This window comes from Pinus tabuliformis, chromosome 2_1 (genome assembly GCF_031772625.1).
Source record: "Pinus tabuliformis cultivar Carrire ecotype Pingquan chromosome 2_1, CPIR1, whole genome shotgun sequence".
NCBI lineage: Eukaryota > Viridiplantae > Streptophyta > Pinopsida > Pinales > Pinaceae > Pinus > Pinus tabuliformis.
Window position 1 is genome coordinate 387,380,464 of NC_142299.1, and position 9,301 is coordinate 387,389,764.

A 9,301-nucleotide genomic window follows, 5' to 3' on the forward strand; every position below is an offset into this window, starting at 1 on the left:
GGATGGAACTCTTAGAATGTGTATTGATTACCGGCAACTAAACAAGCTCACAATTAAAAATAAATACCCTTTACCTCGGATCGATGAGCTTTTTGATCAAGTCAAAGGAGCGACAGTATTTTCTAAAATCGATCTGCGATCTGGATACCATCAGATCAGGATTAAAGATGAAGATATCGCTAAAACAGCCTTCAGGACCCGGTATGGGCACTATGAATTTGTAGTGCTACCTTTTGGTTTGACTAATGCACCCGCCACATTCATGTGTTTAATGAACAGCGTGTTCCATCAATTTTTAGACAAATTTGTACTAATATTCATTGATGATATTTTGATCTATTCTCGCTCTAAAGAGGAGCATGAAGAACATCTTCGGATGGTACTGCAAACTTTGCGAGAACATCAGTTGTATGCTAAGCTCAGCAAATGTGATTTCTATAAAGAAGAAATCCAGTATTTGGGTCATGTGATTTCTAAGGAAGGGATTGCTGTGGATCCTGAGAAGATAAAAACCATACTGGATTGGCCTGTGCGAAAAGATGTGGCAGATATCAGATCCTTCATGGGGTTGGCTGGATACTACAGAAGATTTGTGGAAGGGTTCTCAAGGGTGGCATATCCCATCACGTCTTTGCAAAAGAAAGGAAGGTCATTCAAATGGAGTTCTGAATGTCAACAAAGTTTTGAGAAGCTTAAGCAGTTACTCACATCTGCTCTTGTTTTAAGTATAGCTGATCCGAACAAAGACTATGTGGTATGTACCGATGCAAGTGGAGGAGGTGTCGGAGGTGTGCTGATGCAAGAAGGGAGAGTAATAGCCTATGAATCAAGAAAATTGAAAGCACATGAGCAGAAGTATTCTGCTTATGATTTGGAGTTGGCAGCTGTCATACATGCGCTTAAGATGTGGCGACACTACCTTCTAGGAAGGAAATTTATGTTATTAACAGATCATCATAGCTTAACAAATTACTTTAGTCAACCCACACTGAATGCCAGACAAGCCCGTTGGGCAGATTTCTTAAGTGGGTTCGATTTTGACATCAAGCATCTGAAAGGAAAGGAAAATCGTGTAGCCGACGCTCTAAGTCGAAAGGTACATTGTTTATATGAAATTACCTTCAGTAAGTGGGAAAATTCCTTGCAGGAAATGATGAAAACAGCAGCAAGCCAAGATGCTGAATACCAACGGTTGAAGCAACAAATGCCACTTTCCAGCAAGGAAAGTCCGCAAGAATATGAGATCAGCAAGGATGGAATGCTGCGTTACAGAAAAAGATTGGTTGTACCAAATGACAACAACCTCAAAAACTTAATCTTGAATGAGTTTCATACCAGTCATTACGCTGGCCATCCCGGGTACCAGAAAATGCTGACTGCACTTCGGAAGGAATATTACTGGCCGGGAATGAAAAAGCATGTGGCTGAATATTTAGCGCGATGTTTGGAGTGTCAGCAGATCAAGACGGAGCATCAGCATCCGGCTGGATTATTGCAACCCCTGCCCATTCCAGAATGGAAATGGGAAATTATATCAATGGACTTCATAATTGGGCTACCTAAAACAAAAAGAAACAATGACTCTATTATGGTAGTGGTTGATAAACTAAGCAAGGCAGCACATTTCATACCAGTACAATCCACCTACAGGGCAGTGCAAATTGCGCACATCTTCATGCGAAATGTGTTCAGACTTCATGGACTTCCAAAGACTATAATATCAGATCGGGATGTAAAGTTTACGTCCGCTTTTTGGAGAGCGCTATTTGCAGAATTGGGTACCCAGCTGAATTTTAGCACAGCTTACCACCCCCAGACTGATGGACAGACGGAGAGGGTAAATCAGATGGTGGAGGATATGTTGAGGGCATGTGTCATGCAGAAACCAACCCAATGGGAAGACTATTTGCATCTGGTAGAATTCGCTTATAACAATGGATATCACACATCAATTCAGATGTCTCCATTCGAAGTCTTGTATGGACGGAAATGTCGGACGCCCTCAAATTGGAGTGGCCCGGAGGACAAATTAAGATTGGGACCAGAAATGCTCAAGGAGATGGAGGACATGGTCAAAAGGGTGCGAGCCAACTTGAAGGCCGCTCAAGATCGACAGAAAAATTTCGCAGACCGGAAAAGAAGATTCAAAGAGTACCAAGTGGGCGATCACGTTTACATCAGAATTCAGGCCAGGAAAAGCACCCTGCAGTGGAGCAGTTGTGCTAAGCTTGCACCCCGCTACTTTGGACCTTTTCAGGTCTTAGCAAGGGTTGGGTCGGTAGCTTATCAGCTAGCCTTACCTAGCCACATTAGAATTCATAATGTTTTCCATGTATCCATGCTTAAGAAGTACATTTATGACCCTAAGCATGTGATTAAGTGGCAGAATATAAGGGTGAGGACTGTTTTTTTAGTTGAACTAATTGAAAAGAGATTGGAACAAAAGACTGATACTGTTATTGGTTGCAGGTCGAACCGGAAGGAGAGGTCCTAGTCGAGCCGCTGAGCATTCTTGACAGGAGAGAAGTGCAGTTGCGGAAGCGGGTTATTACCCAAATTAAAGTGCAGTGGCAGCACTATGGGCCTGAAGAGGCCACTTGGGAGGACGAAGAGCTATTTCGGAAAGCCTATCCGGAACTGTTTGGAGACACTAGACATCGGGACGATGTCCAATCTCAGGAGGGGGAGATGTGATGACCCCGTAAATGTAATTATTTAAAAGTTTACTGCAGTAAAAAACTGAATGACATTGAGAACTTATTTTCTTTTAAAGAGTAATCTGTTTATTTGAATTATGCATTAGAGTAATGTTTAAAGAATTACTCAAAAAGAGCATTGAGTTTCCCAAAAGGGAAAGCAGTTAATGGAAATGAAAATAATCACTTTCCTTAACTGGAAAGATTTCCAGGAAGAAGGAAAGGGGTGGATAATTTTCTCTCGGTGCTGTAGAGACAGACAAAGAAGGGAAACAGGAAAGAAAGAACCTTGTTTGGGACTAAGTCTAGTAAGGACCAGATAGTCAAGCACATAGTATTGGCTTACTGAGGATAGTGATCCGGTAAGCAGAATCTTGGGGGGAGACTCAGGTCTTGAGAGACTGATCTCACGGTTGGGAGGATAACAAGCTTACACAGAGATTTGACAGGAGACCGATTCCAGACTCACCTTATCAGAGGAGACCAGGTAAGTAGCAGAACCTTTATGTCCCCATAGTTATCTATGTAATTGATAGACTGATTATTATTAACTGGGTTGTAGTAGAGAACAGAATATGTTATGGGTATACTATCTGTACCAGTTATAGATAAAATTGCTGTACAAATCTAGCATAATATTGCTGTACAGATCTAGCATAATATTGCTGTACAAATCTAGCATAGTATTGCTGTACAAATTTAAGAAAGTATGAACTAAGAGAGTTAACTGAACACGAGTACACACTGTCTGCTGTAAAAGGAAAAACAAGAACGATGTTATATATATATATATATATATATATATATATATACAGCCTAATAAACACAAGTAGCGTGAGTGTAAGAAACCCAGACAAGGAACTAATGCATTTCGAAAGAATCCCTTATTCCTACCAACTGACAGTCACAGTCAGAGGAGACCCAAGACGGTTATATAAACAAGAACGGAGTTCTGGGTCGAACCGCATCATGATCTTATGGTTCATTATACACTGAACAATACCAAGCGAAACTTGTGAACAAAACGACTATCTTTCACCGTAACTGATATGCATTATTTAAGAGCAGACTTTTACGTCAGAGAGACAAGCATACCGTAAGGGTATTCAGGTTTAAATAATCCTTGAAACCGAATCAGGTCGGTTTGCATCCACGAATTTCTGTAGTTCTCACAGTCTCGGGTAAAGGCCGAAACCCTTGAGCCGAGAGACAACCGGAATGCTATTCCAAACAGAGGGATGATACATATATACATTTGTAGCATAATCAATTTATTTAAACAGACTGCGACAGTATATGAATATGCATGTCATCACAAGTAATAAAGAACCCGCTATGGTAATCATGCGGTCATGTATCAGTACCCTGGTGATATATTCCAAAGATTCCATACGAATGAGAAGCAAAATGACATAAAACCATAGGCATAAGTTACGCAAACCAGAATTTCCAGGTTATGGGAAAATCCCCAGAATGGCCGGTCATACCTCTATGGCAATTAGAGGCAGGCGCGATGGTTCAGTAACACGCATACATACTGCGGTAACCCATAACAGAAATGAAATAACCTTAATACATTTGAGTGTGAAGCGCATTCATTTATAATTAGATAGATAAGAACCCAGAACGGAGAACTGTAATTGCCAGAACTTCGACACATAAAACCCTATGTATATATTCCATGGTATATTGTTAACAGAAAACGAAATGGGCAAGTTATAGCGCCATATAAGTAACAAAATATAGTAGACATTGTCTATCAAGCTATATGAATCTTTAATAAAACAAAACGAGCCGGCTAAGAAAACCAGAGCTCGGAATAAATCACAGTACAGTGATAACCACAAAATTATACATCTGAGTCATAGATTTAGAACGAAATCTTCTGCTCGGTATCTAGAGGGAAGTTCCGAAAAGAAAAAGAAAACGCCGTAAGCGGGAATCATTAATCCCTGGCCAGACTAGAACACATGGAGCCGGAACGAGGGCATCCGTCCATCAGATCTGCGGCCAACCGTACAAAGGTCAGGTCGGTGCCTGCCTGGGCAAAAAGGGTAACCCCTGTAACCAGAAAGGGTGAACTGAACCAGAAGTAACCAAGACTCATGCGTCTAGCAAAGATAAATACCTGAGTGTAGCTCAGCGGAGCATCGCTGGAGAACCCTTCATCACCATTGAAACCGGGAACCGCCGAGCGAAACCTGTCATGCCAGAGAAACAGGGGATTACCAAACCTTGCAAGCATATAAACCAAACATGTCTAAATCTTAATGAATGGGCAAACCTTTACCTGGCTGGTTTAAGGGCGAGAACCATGGAGCTGAATCTCGCCAGAGAGGGCATACAGGCCTGGTATCGTGGAGAAACTCGGCGCAAACCTCAGAAGAGCACCTCATGCAGAAGTGAAATGGAGCGGAGCAGCTGCGGAGCGCCAAACCGAATGACAAAAGCCTCGAAGAATCCGGAAAGGGGCGCGTATATACCCCGCCTGCCAACAGAGGTAACGTGGAGCGTCTATGGCCCTTGATCTCATACGGAAATGTCCAACCGTTGATCAAAACACCAATGGCCAGATGCAAAGCGCGGGAAACTATCAGACTTGACAACCTTACCTCAGCCACGTGAACAGGACAGTGAGAGTCAATGCTGCTGCCGGGTGTCAAGCATTCGGAATGCCAACAGTCATATGTAGGACAGCCTTGACATACGAGAATTGAAATCATAAACCGTAACATCTGTGGTATAATAAACTTTGGCATGAACCATTGATTAAACCCATACCTGAATGATATGACCTGCCACACCATAGTCTACGTAGGTCAAATATATAATTATATATATATGCGAGGTGTGGCCTTTATAAACAGATGTATAGTGAAGTGTGGGTATTATAAATACCAAATTTTTTTTTATTTGTGTTTAATAAGTAGATATGTGACAAGAATCATATAACCTTTCGTAAAACCTTTGCTCACCTGTTAAGTAGGGGGAATATATCAAAACTGGATTATTAATAAAAAAACGGCGTTGTCTAAAGAGATTAGAAATTCATGGAGGCGGAAAATGCTGAGTAGATCCCTCCAGAGATGGCTAGATTGCTGGTCAATTGAACACATTTCAAGCTAGCTACATCGATCTTGTATTTTTCCGAATCACTTGTGGGACAGATTGCTGGTACTGACTATAAAATATAATATCTTGCTGCAATTTGAAGAGATCAGTTAAGCAGATTTCCTTGATAGGCCTTTTGAACAATCCACGCTTTACTCTGAATGTAATGGCAATTCCCAATGAGCCAATAAAACTTTGATACTATCATTTGGAGTTTCTAAAAATATGCAAACATGATTTGATGTCCAAAGAATTTACTTTCTATTTCCCAATAGATTAATTAATTAGTTAATGTGATATATTTTTTCGAAAATATTAATATAGATTCATGTTAATTACAGATTTAATATGAGTTAAGAGAGATTAAATTTTTTCTCTTGTAAAATGTTTAGAGTGTAAAATATATTTTTTTAAGTTTAAATTTTTTGGATTGCAAAATACAATGTGTTATTTTTCATTGTTTAAATCATATTTTTGAATACTAAATAGTATATATATAGAATCAAATAAGAAATTTTAACCATAAAAACTTATTTTTTAAAATCTATATATAGATATATATGATAAGATTTAAACATCGGATTAACATGTTATTTAAATTTTATTTTTATTTTTGTTTAAAAAAATATAGATGGACAGACAAACCTACACATCCCCTCATGCGAAACTGTAAAATGAACCTCTAGATTCAATAATATGTATTTCTACATATCCCAATATAATCTAATCAATAAGTGATCAAAAAAATACCATTCAACTCAGCTCTGCTCTTAACAAAATTCAAATCAATCCAGGTGGATATGTTAATCATGATCCTTATAAAAATTTCCAGAGAACAAGCCAATCGCAGAGCTGAGCTTGTCACGACTCCTCTTGGCAGATGTTTTATAACCATATATAAATTCTTCTCCCTACTACGTATACTACAATGGAAATCAGCCATATATCTTTCCTCTGCAGATATTGTAGGAACTCTCCCTCCAATCTGTATACACTCATAAAACAAAACATTAATGCCTTAGTCGAGTCGTGCAGACTGTATTACAGAAGTGATATGTCTCTAGGTTGCGATCAGATTTTAAAATCAAATTTGTTGCTGACAAACCCTTTCTATGGTGGGTGCTCCGCTACACACCAATAGCACACCCATTTTCTCTCAATGTCTGTTCTCTTGAGCTTATGGAAAACCCATCGTCAATCTATCATCTCGAGTGGTACATCGAGAGAATATAGAGAACAATGGGACTGTAACTCCACTTTCTCTGAACCATAAAATCATTAATCCTGGTCCTCTTGACATGGATTTACAGTCTCTTCATACAGACAAATAACTTCTTCATCTTTCAATACCAATTTTTAACTTCTTCCCGATTCAATATCAAATTCTATCTTCGATTTTTAGAACATATCAAACCTAGTCTTTTATTAGAAAATGTGCTCTTTATTACATTTAAGGAAATAACAATTTAAATGGTACTACTTTATCAACCTTTATTCTTAGAATCATTCTAATCTAATTGAAACATTTTCTAACTATTCCCAAATTCTCAAAAATGTTAAAACGATAGGAACAAGTTTCAAATATATACCTTGATAAGTTTCCATACAATTATGTTTTTTTATATGGTTAAAAATATCTAATTTAGTTTTTTAGTTTGTAATATTCATAATATTCATATGACATTAAAATAAATTTAAATAGTAATTATTCATAATGATTCTGGATAGATATTAACACACTTATTTCATGATACATTTGAAAAAATATTTAACAAGATTATTAACAAAGAAGATTCACTCTATTTTACTATGGTTATTTTTAACTTATAATAAGTATTGTTACAAAACCATGATTTATCAATATTACATATTCAAAAACCATAATAAATTTTACACTTCAAATATTTTATGTATTTTAGTTTAATTAAATTTTAAACATTTTTTTAATTAAATTGACAAGCAAAAGGGCATAAGTCTTTTTGAAATAAATCTAAACCCTTTATCTTTAATTGCTATAAAAAATATTCAAGCCCTTAGGGTTAACTCAATTTGATGTCTTTTCATTAATAGAAAAAAAAAAACTACTGCAAAAAATGTTATAACTCTCTACCATCTAATTATAAATTAAGATCCATTTTACCAATAATTCATTTTTGTAATCATCATATTTTAAATTTTCTTATCTAAATTTACTTAATAAACACTAAAAACTTAATACTATTTTTGTTTTCAGGTTTCTGTGATCCATAATGGATTAAGCAAAGTCTTTCGCTAGAAATCACATAAGAGAAATCTTTGGCCAACACCTTTCAAACCAACAAGTGTGGTTCATCATCAAGACAAGATGAAGAGGCATACCATGGCAAAGGCTTAAATAGAGAGCAATGTAGAGACATAATTTCAAGTAACCGACAAAGCTAATAGTGAATTTTTTCTTAATATTTCTCTATAAAATTAACTTTAAAAAATTACAAAACATGTTAAATAGAAAGGACAACCACATTTATATGTATTACTATGATTTTAATAAAATTAAAAGTGTGAATATTTCTACATATAGAGATGTGAAATTTATATAAATATAAAAAATATTATTAAAGATTAGCATAGATTCATTTTAATTTTATATATATTAAAGGTTTAGATGAATCAATTCTTTCTATATAGAAAATTTCCACATATTTAACATTTGAAAAAACAATTGCATATTTGGCAAATTTAATTTTTTATTTAACATTTCAAAAAACAATTGCATATTTGACAATTTTGGCAATTTTTTTTGTAAGCTTGGTAGCACTACATCATCATCACGTCCAACTTCTCACTCCTATAGGGGATAGCACATGATTTGAACCCAAGAATTCACATGATTTGAACCCAATACTTTCGGTTCGTTGAGACTTCATTTCCACGGCTATTGCCAATTGAGCTACCTCAAACAAACAAATCTATACCATTTTTATAACTTAAATTTGTATCATTTTCTAAAAAATTATTAATTTTTGACAAGATTGGATATTGTGATTTCTATTCCAAAAGGAAAATGGAACAAGCTCCCATGACAGATAGTTTTTGGAGAGTAACTCACTTTTAGAGAAAAAGAGGGAGCGCATTCCTGAATACCCCAAGCATTGGATCCAAAATTGCCTAGATACTACATTCTACTTATATTGTCTTACAAACTGATTAAACAAAAGTTTACATTTACAAAACATGTGTAAAACTTTGATAATTGTCGAGAATGTTGCAATAGAATCACTGTTGTGATCTTCTAGAATTGATTGACTGACGGTTCTTACTGGGACTTGATCCTCTTGCCCTGGAAGTTTAAGTTCTCACCAACTTGGTTTATGATGAGTCCCTTGAGATACTTGATTGATTCCTCAAGGTGAGAACACTTGTTCTTGAGCGAATCAATTTCAGTATTCTAGTCATTAAGCTGTTTTTTCATAAAAGAATTCTCTGGCTACGCTTGCTACCTTATTTCCTTCAAT